Genomic DNA, 20,353 nt, shown 5'->3' with positions numbered 1-20,353 from the left:
CCCTTCGCCGGCAGACCAGATGAAGACGTCGAGGCTCATCCATTACAAACGGTTGAGCGCCGCCAACGAATGGGATGCCGCGTCTCAGCTTTTGTATGTCGCGTTTTTTCTGACGGATACTGCATTATTGTGGTATGAGAATCGGGAGGAAACGCTAATGACGTGGGACAGGTTTGTTTCTGAGATTAAAGATCGTTTCGGCGACCCAAAAGCAAAAAAGAAATGAGCAGAACAGACGCTAATGCAACGCGCTCAAGTGCCAGGTGAAACTTGCATGACCTACATTAAGGAAGTAATAAAACTATGTAGGATCATTGACTCCAGAATGTCTGAGGAAGACAAAGTCGGGCACATTTTAAAAGAAATCGCCGAGGATGTTTACAGTTTCCTCATCAGAAAGACACCTTGACATCTGTCGCCGATGTCATGCGCCATTGCCGCACTTTTGAGCAACTAAAGACGAGGCACGTCACGCCGAAGTACGGCAGGCTAGCCAACGTGACGACTATCGCGAGTATAGACAGCAACCAAGCGCTTGATCTTGCATCAAAAATCCGACAAATAGTACGCAAAGAACTCGGTCTGTACGCGCAAGTGGCACGCCACCCAAGCAATCATCCCCCCTACCTGCCAACAGGTTTCGAGCGAAACATTGCTTCATTCCACTCGCACCGAGTGACGGAGGGCATTGAGGATTCTAACACCACACCTCAGTATCAGCCACGTCTTTACGATAGAGGCCCTGCCTATGACGCTGAATCACGACGAGGACAGCCGCGTTCTTATACTCAGGACTCTCAGCCGGACTACGTCCCGCGGCGGCAAGGATAGTACCGACCCTACTACTAAGATGTGACTTACGGCGAATACAGTGGATTCCAGATAATGGCAGAAAACCGTTCTTTGCCTGATAACGAACTTCCTCGCTGACAGCAGCGGCCCAGGATTCGTTCCGATGAATACAGTATAAACCGTGACCCTACCGTGTGCTACAACTGTGGTTTCACTGGGCATATCGCTCGGTATTGCCGCTGCCAACGCCGCCAATTACGAAGGACACCAGCCATTTCTTCGCCACCAAGACCCGGTGCTTGATATGACATGCGGACAACCGACTTGTTCCCGAGGGACCATCTTTCGCGCGAGACTAGACACAGCGATTCGCCAGCATCCGAGCGGAGTTTAACACCACCATCCAACCGTTCTCGTCGCTCGCCACCTCCTCTGTGTCGTTCTTCTCCGCCGCCGCCGCCTGGAAACTAGCATCCGCGGCCAATGGAGGTGAGGTCGCCGGACGGTCTTTTCAAGATATACCTCTCCCTATTGCGATGCTGAAAAACAAAGTGATTGTGTTGATTGATGAAATACCGACTATGGCGTTAGTTCGCACTGGGGCTACTGTTTCTGGAATGAGCCTCGCCTTCAGAAACCGCTTAGGTCGCAAAGTTATGTTTTCATGGAACGATACAATCACCTTTCGTGGTGTAGGTGGCGAGTGTCTTAATCCTCTTGGTGTATGTGTTGTCAGTGTTTCGTTGGCTGGAAAAGTATTTGTATCCGAATTTATGGTTCTATCTCGTTGTTCACCCGATGTAATTCTTGGTATCGATTTTCTGGAGCAATGTGGTGCTTTCGTCGACTGTGGCAGTGGGTAAATATCATTAAACAATTTGTTTCTACCGTCGCTTTTCGAAGATGACTACCGCGGCGAAGACAGGAACACACTTAGTGTCATTGATGAAGTGATAGCAACACCTTGGTGACTGACACCCATTCGAGTCCCTTCCACAACGGTTGATGCTGCTTGAGTTGACCTCGTAGTGGGGCCTCTATGCAATAACTGTTCTAAGAAGGACATACTTGTACCCTGTTCTAATGTGTGCATGACAAAAGGAGTACCAACATTGTCGGCGCTGAACTGTTCTGCCATGCCGGTTGTGCTTCCTCGCGGGATGAAGATAGCTCTCTTCGATGAAGCCTCATGCAGCTCAATAGCAGCACTAGTTACGGACCTCACCACCTCTTTCTCTCCTTGTGATATTCGCAATAATGAAGATCTAATGCTTGGTATGATCAGCAAGACTCTCAGTACAACGGAACGGCAAGCGCTGGTGCAGGTCCTTTCCCGGCATGTTGATGCTTTCGACTTCAAACCTAGAGATGCACCCCTTCAGTTACCCTCGTCCCGCGCTCGTCACAGAATAGACACCGGCTCTGCACACCCAATCCGCCAAAAGCCCTACCGAGTGTCATCCTCTGAGCGCAAAGCTATCGCCGAACAAGTAAAGGACATGCTAAACAAAGGTGTCGTGCAAGAGTCATTCAGCCCGTGGGCAGCCCCGGTAATTCTTGTCAGGAAAAAGGATGGCTCCTGGAGATTCTGTGTAGAGAACACGCGTCTAAACACTGTGACGAAGAAAGATGTATATCCCTTACCGCGGATTGATGACGCCATAGATTGCTTGCACACCGCTTCCTATTTTTCAACGCTTGATTTGCGGTCCGGTTATTGGCAAATACCTATGGAACCCGCCGACAAAGAAAAGACTGCTTTCGTAACTACGGATGGCCTATTGGAATTTAACGTCATGCCTTTTGGCCTTCGTAATGCTCCAGCCACCTTTGAAAGATTTATGGACACAGCATTACGTGGTCTAAATAGGATATATGCATGTGCTACCTTGACGATGTTGTGATATTTGGCCGTACGTTTGAGGAACATAACAACCGTCTCAGTCTTGTTCTCGACTGCATCGAAAAAGCTGGGCTGGTTCTGAATTCAAAAAAATGTCACTTTGGCGAACGTCAAACTCTGGTGCTGGGGCACTTGGTTGACAAGGATGGTGTCAGACCCGATCCTCGCAAGATAGAAGCAGTGAGCTCTTTCAAACCACCACAATCCGCACGAGAACTTCGCTTATTTGTCGGCCTATGCACATATATTCGTCGTTTTGTTCCACAATTTGCGGAGATCGTGTGCCCGCTGACAAGCATCCTGCGACAGGATGCAACCTTCAACTGGACACCAAAATGTGACGCCGCATTCTCACAACTTAACTTTGTACTAACGTCAGCTCCACTGTTGCGTCACTTCGATCCATCTTGCCCGGCTGAGGTCCATACGGACGCTAGTGGTATCGGCGTAGGAGCGGTGCTTGTACAACGTCACAATGGCGCAGAGCATGTCGTGGCATATGCCAGCCGATGCCTGAGCAAATCTGAACGCAATTACACAGCCACGGAACAGGAATGTCTGGCAGCTGTTTTCGCCGTACAAAATTTTTGTTGTTATCTTTACGGGAGGCCATTTAAGATAATTGCCGATCGCCATTCTTTATGCTGGCTGGTTGGTTTGCGTGACCCCTCTGGCCGCCTCGCACGTTGGGCGCTGTGACTTCAGGAATATGACTTTACGGTGTCGAACAAGAGTGGCCGTCGTCACGCTGACACAGACTGCCTCTCCCTGATTCCTCTTGCGACTACCGACTGCGATGCTGAGAATTTCGATGACTGCCTTGCCGCTGTTACAAGCACGTTCCCCAACGCGGCTGACTTCCAGAGAGAACAACGTAACGATCTCAACCTGGATCCTCTTTTTGCCGCCGCACGTGCCTCCCAACGCAGCAGTCACTTTACGGTCCGAGACAAGTTGCTCTATAAAACTGACTACTCCATACATGGAGCACGTTTTCTTCTAGTTGTTCCCGAGAGCCTTCGCTCCGATGTTCTACGTGCTGTACATGACGACGCGACATCCGGTCATTTCGGCTTCATACGAACGCTGATCCGCACGCAGGAGCGCTTTTACTGGCCCAAGATGTACGAAACAACGAAACATTACGTCGCTAGCTGCGAGACCTGCCAACGTCACAAACGCCCGGCCACCGCTACACCAGGTCCCTTTCAGCCAATAACACCACCCAGCACACCTTTTCAACAAGTAGGAATTGACGTTATGGGTCCATTTCCGTTATCTAACAATAAGAACCGTTGGACAATCGTCTGCGTAGATCATCTTACGCGGTATGCGGAAACCGCAGCCATTCCCTCTTCTACCGCTGCATCCGTGGCAGTCTTTCAGCTCCACTCCGTGGTCCTGCGTTATGGCCCACCGCGTGTTATTATCAGTGAACGTGGCCGTCAGTGCACTGCTGATGCCATTGAAAAATTACTACGCATGTGCACGACACCGTTCCGTCATTCCACACCATATCATCCGCAGATGAATGGCCTCGTTGAACGGACAAATAGAACGCTGACCAACATGCTTGCCATGTACGTTTCTTCCAATCACAAGAACTGGGATGAAGTGCTGCCTTTTATCACCTACGCCTACAACACGGCGAAACATGAAACAACAAACTTCAGCGCATTTTATCTGTTGTACGCCAGCTTGCCACTAAGCCCTCTAGACACTTTCTTACCCTTCATTGTACACAATAACAACTCTGTATCGAACACCCTGTGCCTCGCGGAGGAAACCCGTCGAATCGCTCGTCTTCGAACTCTGGCCTCTCAACGTCGCTCGAAGGAACGTTACGACGACCGTCACGAACCGGTATTATTCGAAACAGGTGACTTGGTGTTGCTTTGGACACCGCAACGCAAGCGTGGATTTTGTCAAAAGCTTCTGCTACGATATTCAGGCCCATTTGTAGTTTTGGAGCGTCTCAGCCAGCTCACTTACGTAATAGCCCATCTTTTGTCCGATGGTCGACGATCGAGCAGAGCGCAGCTCACTCACATTGCTCGCCTGAAACCGTTCTACCCTCCGTGTGCATCATAACTCGCCCTTCTGGCTTCGTCTGCTTGCGGGGGAATGTAACGGGCTAGTAAAAGGCAGAGAAAAGAAGGAGAGGAAGACAAAGAGTCTTGCAATATCGCAGTGCGCTGCCGCGAACGACCATGGCTCACCTCTTGTAAATAAAGCCATTTCATCACAGCTCGCTGTAACAATATAATGGTTTTGGGACGTGAAACCCCACATATCAATCAATGAACTTGTGGCCGGTAAACAGAAAGTCAGAATACAGTAGCCCACTAGCACTGATTGGTCGCGGGATCAAAACCCTGCGGCCTCGGCTGCATTTTCGATGGAGGCGGAAATGTTGTAGGCCCGTGTGCTCAGATTTGGGTGCACGTTAAAGAATCTCAGGCGGTGAAAATTTCCGGAGCACTACAATACAGCGTCTCCCATAATATCAATTGGGATGTTAAGCCCCACATATCATTCAACAGTATTCGCGTCTTGCGCACTATCTGAACAGAACGATCTGCAACAGTCGCGAACGTTCTCGAACAATGAGGCCCAGTTTGCGCAGAGCATTTATGGCAGGCTGTGTGTGCGAATAATAAAAAGTAAAGTGAAAAAAAGTGCTTGGCACTATCGATCTATCTTGCCACTTACGTGTAGGTGCTCGGATGATCCCCCCTAAACTAGGCGTGAACAAAAATCAGCATTATATGGTGAAATAAATTGACGAATACGACTCGGTAGTGAAAAGATGAATATTGTCACTATCATGTCACGTACGTACGTTGCGAAACAATTTCTGCTACACAGTGGTATGCGGCTATGTACCCCACTTTCTGCTTCACGGTGTGTGGGTATGTGCCACAGGTGATTGACAGTTTGTGTCTACCCAGGAGTGGCGAGAACACACCTGGGTAATTTTAGCGCTATAATGTTTAGAAAAAGCTGACACCAGCATCGTTGACTTGAACAATGCGAAGAATAAGCGTCAAAGTTTTAGCATCAATCAAACGCTAGTTATGCGCGGTAATCAATTATTCTACCACAGAGCTACGTTACGTCTCGGGACTCTTTTTAAAATATACCCTAATGTTCGTGAAACGCCAGTTGTAATTGGAGTTCTAGATATCTTATTTTGTAAACCGTACTCATGAACTGCTATCTTACAGCCGAAACGTCGGGTTATCGTCAATTGTAGTTAAGTGTCATCCGCTGAGTGATATACGTAGCAGTATCCAGGGCTGCAATCTTCGTGAACACTAGCGCTTATATCAGAATATTGCTTCTGTTTTCTTTTTTCAAGACTCAAGATCAAGTTGGCATCGTTTCGCAAGTGCAAACAACTCGTTAAATGATTACCTGCCACTGTTCAACATATGTCTGCGTGTGCAGCATTTGTACATATTGAAACGCGCTAGCGCACATTCGACGAAGAGGAGGAAGAAACTCGACTGGCTCGCGAGCGACGCTGTGGATCCTTCGCTGAGCTACACCTCTGCATTACCCATCTTGTGAATAAACGCGTTCCATCGTCACAATATACTCAACGTCATTTTATGACATGTCGCTCAACAAAAAAAATTCTGTCAACATGTTTCGCATAAGCTCATTTCCCAAGGCACGCGCGCCTCGCGAATTTCTCAATGTCATGACCAGTGAGTCGTATTCATCAAACCATCTTACCCTACTATACTAACTTTACTTTCGCCCAAGTTAAAGGGATGATCAGGAGATCCCCAAGACGTAGGCAGCTAGACGGACCGACAGGCAGATAGCTAGGCAGATAGATAGATAGATAGATAGATAGATAGATAGATAGATAGATAGATAGATAGATAGATAGATAGATAGATAGACAGATAGATAGATAGATAGATAGATAGATAGATAGACAGATAGATAGATAGATAGATAGATAGATAGATAGATAGATAGATAGATAGATGGATAGATAGATAGATAGATAGATAGATAGATAGATAGATAGATAGATAGATAGATAGATAGATAGATAGATAGATAGATAGATAGATAGATAGATAGATAGATAGATAGATAGATAGATAGATAGATGCTAGAAAGGAATCGCTATCATAAACACTAAAGAAATGAACAAACGCTACCGCGTGACTAGGCTGACCATAAACCCTGGTAAACCCTTAGCAGAATAAATAGAAATGCCTCCGACCGAGTAAATTCATGTATTGCGTATGCAGCGTTTTCAATATTTATTCGTCTTTGTCTGTTATAATATCGCTTTCCAATAAAGAAATGGGTTGATAGTGCTGCGTTCTGCATAGTGCTCATCCCGTCGTCTGCACTGTTCCGCCACAATGACCAGTGATGGATTAAAGACGATTGTCTTTCTTGGAGACCTTCGACGAAAAAATTTTGGTCTGTCTGTCTGTCTGTCTGTCTGTCTGTCTGTCCCTTGCAGGTCAATTTGGCCGCATTTTCCTGAAGCCAGCGTTATCCCTTGCAAGTCCCAAACAAGTCCCAAAGGAAACACTGTGTACACGATAGAGAGGTTAAGGGATGTCTTTTATTCATTGTGTTTTCTAAAAGCAGTCTTCTATAGTATTTTTCCTACTCTCTGAAGTTGCAGTTGCTGAAGCTCAAAAAACAAATAAATTTTCTTATGCTTCCGGATGCTAATTATTCAGTTCTTGTGAACATACACTGAAAAAACTAAAATTAGACTAAAGCACACACAATGTTCTAGCAAATTGCATTTTTGAAAAAAAAAAGAAATCAAATTAGCACTTGAAAACACAAAAACCTATGCGTCATTTTAAATTCTGAAATCGCAACACTGTCATTAAATTAAGTTTGACAGATGGCAATATAGAATGATAAACCTCCGCTTGTGCAACAGCCAAGTGCATTGCATACAAACTTCTTTAATTAGGAACAAGCACAAAACACGTACAATCGACTTCAAAAGTTCGCGGACCACGCGAACGCGTGCCACACTGCCTGTCCGCACCACCTTGCGGTGCGCCATTGACCATCGACTGCAGTTCTGGTGCTGGAAACGACCCTCCTTGTAATTCACTGGCTCCGCGTGCTCAGATTTGGGCGCACGTTAAAGAACCCCAGGTGGTCGAAATTTCCGGAGCCCTCCACTACGGCGTCTCTCATAATGCATATGCTGGTTTTGGGACGTTAAACCCCACATATCAATCAATCAATGGATCAATCAATCAGTCAATTCACTGGCTTTCCAATTTTCTTGCTCCCCGTAACGCATTATCAGTTCGGTGTTCGTATTGTTAGTTTACATCCGCAGTATGACCATCACATTGCTGTTTCCATAGCGAGATCAAAACTATCATGGCGTGCCTCAAGCGGCATTTCGTTGGGTGTTCCTTCGTGGTAAATATTGTATCATCTGATAAGAGTTACGCTCATAGACTGTTCTCGAGACAAAAGCACGTAGACGCAGATGCCGCAAAACGCGTCGCGTTGAAAAAAGGGGATAGTTATTTGTAGCCAGTAGAAGAGAGACAGGCTATCGATTAGAAGAAGGATGCTTTTCGAGTGATGCGGTGCTGTCTACCAGCGCTGATGTAGCGGAATTGTCTTGAAGAGGCTTTTGGCCATGCGCTTGCATGGTCCGTAAGCCTTTGTTGTCGACTGTGCATTGCGCACTGTGACTACATGTTGCATGCATACAAGGGCATGTGTAAGTTTACATATAAACTGCAGATGAATATTGAAGAAATTCATATTGACAAGAATACGGCAGATACTACAAATGAGTGAAAAAGAAGCTGCGCCAAAAGAGTACTTGACACACCCTCAGTGAGTTTCATATTCAGTAGGGTCGGGCCCATCCATGTCTTCAACTGACGCCCAAAAGTCATCATGCTGCTTTGGAAGTCACCTGTTAAATTAAGAGGTTTCCTTTAAGCAAATGCAAAAAAATGCAAACGTCTCTAACAAACGCAATATTCCTGCTACATGCATGTCATTCACAGAAAAACTGTCAGAGAAAGCAAGAAATATTGAAAGTCACTGAGAAAATCGAAATGCAAACTTGCTGTCACTTTACACATTCAGAAAGTTAAGTTCTCTACACAACATACTTCCTCATTGGTCACTTCCTCAGACAGCAAAGGTGTTCTGGCTCTAAGTATGAGATGGCGGTATTAGGTCAGAGCTGGTGAAGTCGCATTTCGATAAAAGCATAACAACAAAAACTACCAAAATATTAATCATACGCCAAGATAATATCATGAAATATGTCGTATAGTAGAGGGCTCTAGCGATTTTTGCTAATTGGTGGTAATTACGCGCACATATATTGTACAAGGGCTCATGGTATTTTACCTCCATCCAAATGGGACTGCCACGCGATGATCACACCCACAACATTTAGGTTAGCAGCCAAGTGCTGTTCCCGCTACATAATCACAGCAAACAGGCATGGTACTATTATGGCCACGCAGTTTCGTTGTAAAACATGTCATACTACCCCAGGGGGTAAAGTGCTATGGCGCGTATTTCATTATAGCCTTTTAGAGTGAAACTCCAGAGCATAGTGGACAAAATTATGTTCCATGTAGAGGGGAGGGGATGGCTGGTGGCAGCGATTTCTGCACTAAGCGTAAAAAGCCTACTAAGAATGACACAAAATGCAGCATATTTGCACCAATAACAAAAGAAAAATACAAACATGAACTTTTCTTATTAGTGGTAGTACACGTTGTTGGCCACATAAAGCTCGTTTTGCTCACTAAAAAGCGGCCACCATAAAAACACATTACCAACATTATAAATCTGTAAAACAACAGATCTGCTTTTGTGCAATTCTAAGAGGTAACCAATTGAAACATGCAAAAATATTTAACAATGACATAGGCAATTGCAATGTGCTAGAACACATCTCTCCGTTGAGCACAGAACAGAATGAAAACTACAACACATCAATCAGATCAGATCTCCAATCATATCTCAACATTCAGGTGTTGAGCAGCTGAATATGATGTTTAATTATGCCAGAAACAATGCAAGGGGTTATTGAGAGATTCGCTTGAAGAAATAACGTAATGCAAACAAAAAATCATACCAAGCGAGATTTGGCAGCATGCTGTCTTCTGAAGTGCCATTTCCCTTGGCACCTAGCCAAACGTACTATCAGCGTCAAGTGAAACCTTAACAGCGGCAAGCCTTTTCGATTGTGCAGTGCATGCCGTCCAGTTATCGCGATTGACAGAGGCGTGCATCCTGATTGATTGATTGATTTGCGGGGTTTATCATTTCAAAACCACCATGCGCGCATCTTGTTCTACAGCTTTCCGCACATATGCGTGCCTGTTAGTAGTGATAAGTGGACGGCGTGCACTATAGCATTACGAAGGCGCCACTGTTCAGGTTTCATTTGACGCTGATAGTACTTTGTAGCCACCTTATTCGAAAGCATGTCTCCTTTCAATCTCTTGACCGTGTCTGGCAAGCTAATCTCATCAAACGTTTTCCGTGTTTTCTGTAAAAGCAACAAAACACAACACTTGCATAGGGAGGCGACATGCTAGTGCGTAGGTTCTTCCAGCCAACGTATTACACAAATGCATTTCAGAGCTAAAAGCATGGAATGTATTATATCAGCACATCTGTTTTTATTATAGGATTTTGTACTCAAAGTCTCAGCAGTTTGAGATTTGTGCAACTTTATTCACTATTTGACAAAAATAGTCCTCTCCCCCGACTTCACAAGTCTACAGCTCGGCGATTCTCATCATCAATGCCCTCTGGGCAATCACAATTTTCTCCATTTTTTCCTGGACCTCACACTGTCTACTGTTTTGATCCTCCGTCGGAGAACCACGGTACGAGGCAAAAAGCGGGCAACGGCCACCTTTGCAAACGCTCTCTCCGTGCGAGTGGGACGGCCGGAGTTTCGAATGCCATGAACTGAAGATGAATCAGCTTTGATGTGCCAAGTTTTGCTGCTTAGTGCAAACTTCTGACATTTTGTCTGCCTCCCGTCTATTCTGTAAGCCCTACACGGTAATAAAGGAAGACACCCCTTGAAGAACAGCTCATATTGTGACAAACACAGCCCATTGCAACGGAACAGTTGCGCCGCAGAGATCTTGAAGACGTAACAACCAATCGCCGGGTTTAAAGGTTTATTTATCATTAGAAAGAACCTGGTCTCAAAAGTAATTGATTGATATGTGGGGTTTAACGTCCCAAAACCACCATATGATTATGAGAGACGCCGTAGTGGAGGGCTTCGGAAATTTTGACGCCCTGGGGTTCTTTAACGTGCACCCAAATCTGAGCACACGGGCCTACAACATTTCCGCCTCCATTGAAAATGCAGCCGCCGCAGTCGGGATTTGAACCCGCGCCCTGCGGGTCAGCAGCCGAGTACCTTAGCCACTACACTACCGTGGTGGGGCGTTCTCAAAAGTAGTAGGCAACTATTCCCAATATAAACGTTGATTAGTGAAAGCCCAATACTATGTACGTTGCACGTGTATTCTGAATCTCAAAGGCTTTTTCTTTCAATATTGGCGACAGTGCTTCACATCATTCAATACCATCAGCATGATATCTGCTATAAGCAGGCAGAGGTCATAGCTACGTTTAAAAGAAAGTGAAAACAAATTATCTCCTAAAGTCAATGCAGAGTTTGTACAAGACGCTTATTTTCTGCTATGAGCTAGACAGCTTGCGTGTGCCGACCAATACGTGCAGAATCAGCATGCGCACTCTCGTAGGAGTCCACGCTACGGCGCATTTGTATGGGCCTACTGCGACGTTCGTTAATAGCCGAGACAATCGTACTTGCAAATGATTACCCTGCCAAGACACATATGTTAATAGAAGAGCCTAGAGCACACATGAGGCATCTTGCTCGCGCCTCTCCATATACCACTTAGCCGCAGTGCCAGCTGACCAAAGCGGTGCATCATTTAGTATGACAGTGTTGTCCACCCGTACACGCCTGTGAAATGGATATACAGCTCCAGCCAGAGTTCTAACGCCATCATGCTGCGTAACTCATCCGCAGGTTAGATTCGTGGTTGCAGCCATACAGTCCAATGCTCGGTTTTCGTCTCTAGTACTCAAGCAATTTTCTGTTATCTTATGTACAAAACGTACCGTGAGCATAATCATTCATTCCCTAACGCTTCGACAATAATGAATGGGTCTGCAGTGTCGGCGATCCTTCTGGCAACTGCTACCACGACGAAGATTCAGCTGTCCAATTAAACGACACCGACAGCTGCGGAACCTGCTGCTATGCGTAGCGCGCTTTGAGTAAGTAATTGAGGGAGTAAGTGAGTAAGTGAGTAATTAGGTAATTGAGTAATTCACACTCCAGAAGTCGAGAAAAAAGAGCGTGTTCATGGACTGCGATGCAGAACTAGAGTTTTCGGTATTCGCCTTACGTCGGGGACCTCATAAAAAAGTAGGACATTAAATCAGAGAGCTGCTCCACCAACTTTTCGTCAAAAGCCATGAAACCACGTTTCAGTGGCTTCCAAGTCACTGTGGCTAATGGGAAACGAATATGCCGAAGAAGCTGCTCCATCAGCACACGAAGACGATGTCGAAGAAGCCATACCATTCTCAAGGGCGGGTGCTGCCATGAAAATACGACAGATTGCCAGGGAAGATGTAAACACCTTGTGGATTACAGCAAGTTTACGGCACACGCGACTGCACAGGCTGGACACGTCTCGTCGACATCAGCCTGCGTCTGGACTCTCTTCACTTAAGACAATGGTGCTTCTCAGACTGTGGCTTGATGTCACTTTCGTCAATTCTTTTGCAAATGTTTTCTCATGTGAGCGAGTTCTTTGTCACAGCCTTCGCTACAGTGAGCACAGACTGCCACAAGCTGCTGAGTTAGGCCGCCTTGACGACAGACCCTTGTCGGAACATTCAGCACTCAAATGATGACATAATTTATCCTTACACAGATAATCAGCCAAGGCCTTATTGAAAGCTTTCCATCACAGTGAATTATTCAGATGGCTATAGCACCTGCACTCTTGTTATTTTTTTCTTCAAGTGTCTACTTTTCACTACCTTTTTTTTCATGTTCCTTATTGATTCCCCCCCCCCCTCCCCTAGTGCAGAGTAGCAAACAGGATGCTACAATTCTCGTTAATCTCCCTGGCTTTCTCTAAATGTATTCTCTTTTTCCCTCGCTTTCTGTGCAAGTAGCTCTAATGAATTCCATTTAACAATTCACACGATTTCTCTAATTTCACACATAGGCAAACCATATAGAGTGCTGAACGCCATATAGTCAGCTTCACGTCAGAGAGAGCCACTAGAGTTCACGAGAAAGTTGGTCAGCGTTGTTTTTGAAATTGATTCTCTCTTGGAGACCTAAATCACACTTCAACGAGTGGCGAATATTACTATAGAGCAGCATATCACCGAAAGCGAACTTGCGAAACTTTACTCGCTGCTCAATGATTCCTGTAATCTGCATCGCACACGTCCAAGTTTGTGGCGAAGGTATCAACTGTACTCCTCTTTGCTGTTTGAAAATAAACAGAAATGTGTGGAAAATCATGCTGATCAAGTTCCTTGGTTTTGTTATTTTTTACTTACATCTACTGATATTGGATTTCGGCCAAAGAATTGTAATACATTTCTATAGAACACAAAGAAAATAAACTTCGAACCACCTTGTGCGACGTGATATACAATGGTAGTGAAGTGTGAAATTTCACATCAAATGAAGTTTCGTGAAGTCTGGGATAGGCTTATATCCGGAATTGCGTTAAAGACCTGATTACGCAGAAGTTCCGGCGTCGGCGGTTGTGAGCAAAAAAACTCAACATTTCATATGTGACCGGAAAATCGCGAATGATGCAAGAAAGTGGGTCGTTTGGGTATGAGTACGCATTGAACCCAGGTAGTTTGCGTAGAAAGTGGGTGTTCTACCATACAGCCATCGCTGAGCTTATGAATACAGTGAAAATAACTTTCTCTGTTTGTAAATGCAGTGAAAGTAACTCATTCTTTTCAAACTCATGCATCTTGTATACATGTTTCTCAATACATAAAATATTCTCGTAATAATGCGCGGTACAAGCGTACATTGCCATCGGGCGTCACAACATGGCATAATCCTAATGGCTTCTTAGTTTAAAGCACTCACCCATCACAAAAGGCACGTACGCTACTGCACCCTCAAGGTCACGTAGTGGGTGGATAGCAAGTTTGAACAAAATTTATATAATAAGTGCTTGAAGTACGCACTAGGAACTGAATATCGCAATTGCGTTCAACTCTTAAGGGATAACCTTAAGGGTCCCAAAATATTTTTGGTCTTGGCAATGAACAGTAAAGACAAAGTGTGTTCTTTTTGTCTCAGTAAATTGTCTCTTGCCTCCTGGGTCACTAGGAACTCAAAGAAGTTTGCGATGCTAAAAAAATCTACTCGGTCGCCTCTTCTTTGACCCCAGTCTCGTTGGCTTTCGTAACAATAATAAAACAGGGCAGTTCGCAGCTAACTATATTGTGATTGCTTCTTTACCTGATCAAATTGTCATGGGTATGACAATGTCAATCCAGTACGGCTGATGTAATGGTGCCGAATGGATGAAACCGACAACAATGTTATCGTGAGGTGAGGTCTAAATGCCCTGTGTACCTGCGAACCTATTTTGCCGGTGTAGTGCTATCTTGATCACTGCTGACTGACTGCCGCTGCATAAATACTCCCCGTAACAAATTTTTGGTGGAGGTGCGTGGTAAACAGTTGCCATTGCTCTACAACTTTACAGACTTGTATGCCACTGAGAAAGTGTACTCTTGTAATCGTAATGCCCAACAGCATATTCTTCCTGCATTCTCCTATTGTGATCTGGGCTAGCGGAGCGCTTGGCGGTCTGTGATGACTGCTAATAGCAGTCCACATGTGTACGGACGAAACTTAGTGATGGCTGAGACGAGAGAAGAAATTCCTTTTCGGTAATTGCATAATTTTTTAACGGCTGCATGAGAAGGTGGCTAGCGTAAGCTATCGCAGAGTTTGTGCCATTCTTTACTGGAGCGAGTATAGCGCTAATACCATGGCCACCTGCATCAGTGCTATTCTCGTTTGGGGCTTTGGAGTCAAAAGATGCCAGAACTGGTCGTGACGCGTGGGCGTAAATCATCGAGCATAAGATCCTGGTTGGTGCGCTGCTCTAAAAAAAAAAGCCGCGTTTTTTTTTTTTTTTGGAGATGTGTAAGGGGCCGATCAACGTCCACGAATTCATGACAAAGCAGCGGAAGTAATATCAGAGCCCCAAAAAGCTGCACAATTGTATGGAATGTGGAAGCGGGCATTTGCGGACAGTGGGTTCTTTGTCAGGGCTGGGTTGGACTTCGAAGGCCTCGACAAAGTGGTTAATTAGTGTAATATGTCAGCGCCCAAAGGCGCACTTCGACGAGTTGAGCTGGAGGCCAGCACAGCTAAAAACGTCGAGAATGGCCGAGAGACGAGGGAGGTGGCTCGTAGAAAATATTGAAATAGTCCTGATAACAAAGCCTAGTTGTACATATAAAAACGCGTAGCAGAGAGTTCATCATGCGTTCGAAAGTTGCAGCAATATTAGAGAACACAAAAAGCATCTCTTTCGACATGTAAACGCTATCGCGTGTGATGAATGCTGTCTTCTCGCGGTTGGAGGTCATCAGTATAAAATTGCCAGTATCTGGATCGAAGCTCGTGTGACGAGAAAACTAGCACCATAGAAGCAGCAGAGCGCGTCCATGGTAGTCGACGCAAGAGTGCCAGCTGTTTTACTTATTTATTTATTTATTTATTTATTTATTCATTCATTTATGTATTTATTTACAGAGTTTCTGCAACGCCATAGCGTCATCGCTGCAGGGGGTATGTAAACAAAGTCCAAGGTGGTTACTAACATTTCTGTGATAGTGACACTTTAAACATTCTGGAAAATACAACATATAAAAATACAGCAAGCAAACAAAAAATATTATAGTACAGTATGACACGTGACAAACAGGTACTAAAAGTGAATGCGCATGTCACATTGACACAACGATGAAAAAAAAGTGCTGTTGTCACTGAAGTTTACGATATCTTCGGGAAGTTTATTCCAGTCTCTAATTGTTTTTAAAAGGAAGGAGTTGGCGAAAGTTGCGGTTTCGAATGCGTATTCTCGTATTTTATGTGTGTGTTGGCATCTTGTGGAACGATTAGTTGGTGCTAGTAGGTATTCTGACTTCTCAATTCCTGTTAGCTAATAGTGTATAGTATGCAGGAGTTTTAGTAGAAGTTTCTGTCTTCTAGATTGTAGAGTTTCCCAGCCCAATGTGGCCTTTATATCTCATATCTTAGCAAATGGGTCGTAGGTTTTCCTAACAAAACGGGCTTCCTGGTTTTGAATTTTTTCTATTATTTCTGCAAGATACTTTTGATCCGGGTCCAAGATAACACAAGCATATTCAAGTATAGACCTTACATGCACCAAGTAGAGAGTTTCTTTTACCCATTTTGTTGCACAATGAAAGCTTCTGCGAATAAAAAACAACATTCTACTAGCCTTTAAGATCATTTGGTCTATGTGTCTGTTTCAATTAAACGATTCCGTTAATTAAATTCCCGAATATTTACACTCAGGTACTTTTTAACTGCCTTTTCATCAACACTATATGTGTGCTAGATTTCTGAAATATTTTTTGCAAACCTGACGTGGCTGCACTTTGAGACATTTAAGCACATATTCCACGTGCCGCACCAACGTGTTACTGTGTCTAAGTCATAATGTAATAATTCAGTGTCTGTGATTGAAGTGTTGTGACGGTAGATGACGCAATCATCTGCGAATAATTTTATGCTAGATTTTATGTTATCTGCTTTATCATTTATGTAAACCAATAATAACAGCGGACCCAGAAAGCTACAATGTGGCACGCCTGAAGTCGCGTTTACACATGAATTGTCCTTTATAACTAGCACCATAAGTGATGCTCAAGCACTAGTTGAAGGCTCTGTGACGTCTTTTTTTGAACATTTTCTCTACCTCATCCTCAATTACCTGACGCTCAGCATGTCCTGGAGGATGGTCATCGATGTCAAAAGTATCTGTATATTGCTCTATCTGGAAAATAGCTCCTCATCGTGCGATAGTAGGAGGTCATTGAAGATCGTTTTGTCCAGGAATGTCGTATTTAGCATGACTATAACAGGTATTGTCTGTTCATTTCAGGGGTGAAACAAAAAATCACACATTCGTCCAGAGCTGATTGCTCCGCTAGGGTTATGCCATGAAGAAGAACGTGGGTCGATGAAAAGAAGTTGAGATATGAAAGAGTCGTCCTGTTGTTCGCGACAACTACGGTGTGGGAGAAGAGCATTGTAAACTTTTATCACTGCAAATAGTAGTAGTCACTCATTTTAATTACTGCCAGCACCCCATCTTTTTGTTAAAACATTAGTTGCATTATTAGGTAGCAGCCGTTGCTACAATTGCACAACTAATGACAGTAATCCGGGGAGCTGGCTCAGGTAGGCTGCTTTGAAATGAGCGGGCTGGCATCTTAATGGCTTGTCATATAGCCAGTAAGGCACCTTGCACCTCTACAAATAAATAAAACATAACCTTGAAAATTTTAACACAACAGCAAAGAGCCTTTCTGCAGCTTGGCCAAACGTGGAGTAACGTACGGCTGTTTCGTTCTACATTTTTTCTCCCTGCTGCCTGACGTAAAACTTAGGGCCCAATGAACCACCCTTCGTGTTTGCATAAGATCCAATTTATTTTCTTAGAAAACCAACCACTGTGCTTGCACCGGCAGGAGTTATCTGCTGGCGGGCACGACTAGGTAAGTATTTCGAAGACGGAATGGTTTCCTTTGGACTTATCAGGAACCGAGCGAGGGAAGACGGTAGCTCATGAGTCTCCAACAGGTTTTGCTTCCCACTTCTTATCGCATGCTGGCTTGCAACAAACGTGGCAGCTTGCAGCGAGGCGTTGAAGAAACACATCTTCAGCTGATGACCGTTCGCAGAATGACATCGTAAACCACCAGACAACAAGTATCTGGGATTATATTTGCCGCAGAAAAATGACCGTCATCTCGCTTTTTCACGTCTCCTTCTTTGAAAACTCAGCTATCACCACTTGCCTACCAAGAATGCTGTGCCACCATACAGGCACACGCGCCGTTTGCGACCGGGAATCCCGCTGAGTGGTTATGTAAAAAAAACATGGGAGGCAGTTGACCTCAGGCAGAAGTACTCCTCAAATATTTGATCATCTTTTTGTAAAAGGTTATTTAAACTCAATCGAAGACCAACTGGACGCCTTTATTGCACCCCTCAAAAGTCAATAAAGATATTTCTTAATCTAGAATAAATAAACTTATGCCACGGCATTGCGAAGCCCCTGCCTAATTGATCGGCAGAAAGCCATCTTGAATACCATTCGCAAAGGAGATATGGATGGCTATTTCTTCATTGCAGATGCTCTTGTTTGGCTCTTGAATGAGCAGTTTTGTGGGCAGAAGTCATTTCTGACGTCGTGGGATTTCGCGAGTTTGTGAATACACATGAGATGCACGAACCTAACTGCAGACTGAAAATTTCCAGAAAACTATGTGGAAAACCAGTATCAGAATAACTCTCTTTCCTTTGCTCCAGTAAGTTGGCACAAAAAGGCATCGTGCAATGGGTTTTCAAATATTAATCATAGCACCCGACCCACACGGATTGTGTTCGTGGACAAGAAGACATCGTTTAATTTAGAAGAGACAATAAGGAATTAAGAATACGGAATAGCCTTGTGTTATTTGACCACTAGAACGCGAACTTACCTTTCGTAACGGAAGTATTACTGTTCACTACTGCTTCGTTGTTGTTTAAGAAATAAGACATTGCCATCATGAAGCTCTAGCACGAGGGCATGATATTATATATCAATGGCTGCCTGGACATATCGGTATTACCGGAAATCAATTAGCCGATGATGCAGCCCGCTCAGCCCATGAAGAAACCCGTGTAGTCCCGATTCCTCTATCAAGGAATGATGCAGCAAGACAACTTTACCTGCTGGCTCGAGATTTCACGCGCACGTTCTGGTCGTCTAACAGCTTCCAAAGGTGTCAATTTTATGAACTGGATCCTTCGCTCAAGCTAAAGCTACCATCACAACTTTCCAGCTCCGATGCGACACTGTTATGCCGCCTTTGGTTGGGTGTTGCATTCACAAAGGTGTACTCCTTTCGCATTGGTATGGCAGACACTCCTACATGCGACTACTGCGGAGATGAAGAGACCATCGAACACGCCCTGTGTAGCTGTGCTTGCTACGACACACAGCGATGCCAGCTACAGATGGTTTTGAATCGACTTGACCGGACCATTTTGTGTGCAGAAGATACTATGACCTTGGGCATCTGCCTCAGTTGCGCAGAAAGCAACTAAAGCACTGCTACTTTACCTTAAGTCAACAAACCTGAGCGAACGCCTGTAAACTGTGTGTGCTCCCCGAGTGTGCTCGTGATTGTGTGTACCTTCTCATCTTTCTGCAACCTCTTTTCTCCCCTTTATCTCTTCCCCAGTGCAGGGTAGCAAACCGGATGTGCGTCTGGTTAACCTCCCTACCTTTCCTTGTATCTTTATCTCTCTCTCTATATATATAAGCACCGGCAGTATTGATTACCTTCCTTGATGGTTTGCTAACCTTTCATTTATTTACTCAACAGGACACTGCATCTGTTATTAACCCGTTGTTTCTTTCTGGTAGTTTGTTGAGCAGTGGTTAAAACATGCACAAGCTTAGGACACTTGGAAGACCTTCAGTAATGAAATAATTGAAGATTTAAAAAATATGAAACACAATAAGGCAAAAAACTTTTCCAGAGAAATGTTTAAATAGAAACAAACCTGTTGCAGAAACAGAACTATACACTCGATTACACTTCTTCTAACTAAAGCCAATGCAAACTAAAGCAATTGCTATGATATATTTGTTTGCAACACCAACACCACGTTTGCCTCGATCGGCATGTTTGCAATGTTATAACGGAGCACCTTTGGCTGACCTCATTTAGGAGCAGCAATAAAAATTATGGCCCTCAATTCGTCCGAAATCTAAACAATGTAATATAGGAAGCTCAGGGAAAAATAAGTTGATGGGAAAATTTTCGCATGCTGTAAGTTGCTATTTACACATAAAAGTAGTGATCTGTATATCTATGGCCTCTCTAACAGCTGTAAGACGTCATTAGTGAAGCACATCTGAGTGCGTTTTGTATATCACCCCGTGAAAAGCTCTTTACAACAATAAACAGTTCAAAATCAACAGGACATTCCCTCTTTCTAAGGACTAGGTACTATAATTCATGAGAGGTTTTACTAAATGTTTTAGGTGGGAGTCAGTAGCTGTCTTAATAACAAAAAAACACTTACGCTGAGCCCTTCCATGTGTGTATCAGTGGTGATACAAACGAAATACCAATATCCAATCACCGAGATCTCACGAGCCGCTGAGAAAATATCACGAAGCCCTGCTTACTGAGACTTAAGAAGGCTTTCTCAGGTTCGTTACTTAGAATAACGTGGCGACACTCGCACGTGCCATGCAAAAAGCTGACGGAACTAAA

At 44.4% G+C, this 20,353-nt stretch overlaps 1 long non-coding RNA gene across 1 annotated transcript in view; it reads right to left on the bottom strand.

The window, feature by feature from the left end:
- Positions 1-20,338, bottom strand: part of LOC119167657 (uncharacterized) — a 40,163-nt gene extending 19,825 nt beyond the window's left edge. The window contains exons 1-2 of the long non-coding RNA XR_005109275.2: positions 20,160-20,338; positions 8,553-8,639 (exon numbers count right to left, since the gene is read on the bottom strand). This is a non-coding gene — a long non-coding RNA (uncharacterized LOC119167657). The remainder of the gene's footprint in view (positions 1-8,552; positions 8,640-20,159) is intronic.
- Between the last annotated feature and the right edge of the window lie 15 nt (positions 20,339-20,353).

The sequence above is a fragment of the Rhipicephalus microplus genome, chromosome 6 (genome assembly GCF_043290135.1).
Source record: "Rhipicephalus microplus isolate Deutch F79 chromosome 6, USDA_Rmic, whole genome shotgun sequence".
Lineage (NCBI taxonomy): Eukaryota > Metazoa > Arthropoda > Arachnida > Ixodida > Ixodidae > Rhipicephalus > Rhipicephalus microplus.
This window is presented reverse-complemented; position numbering and strand designations above follow the sequence as displayed.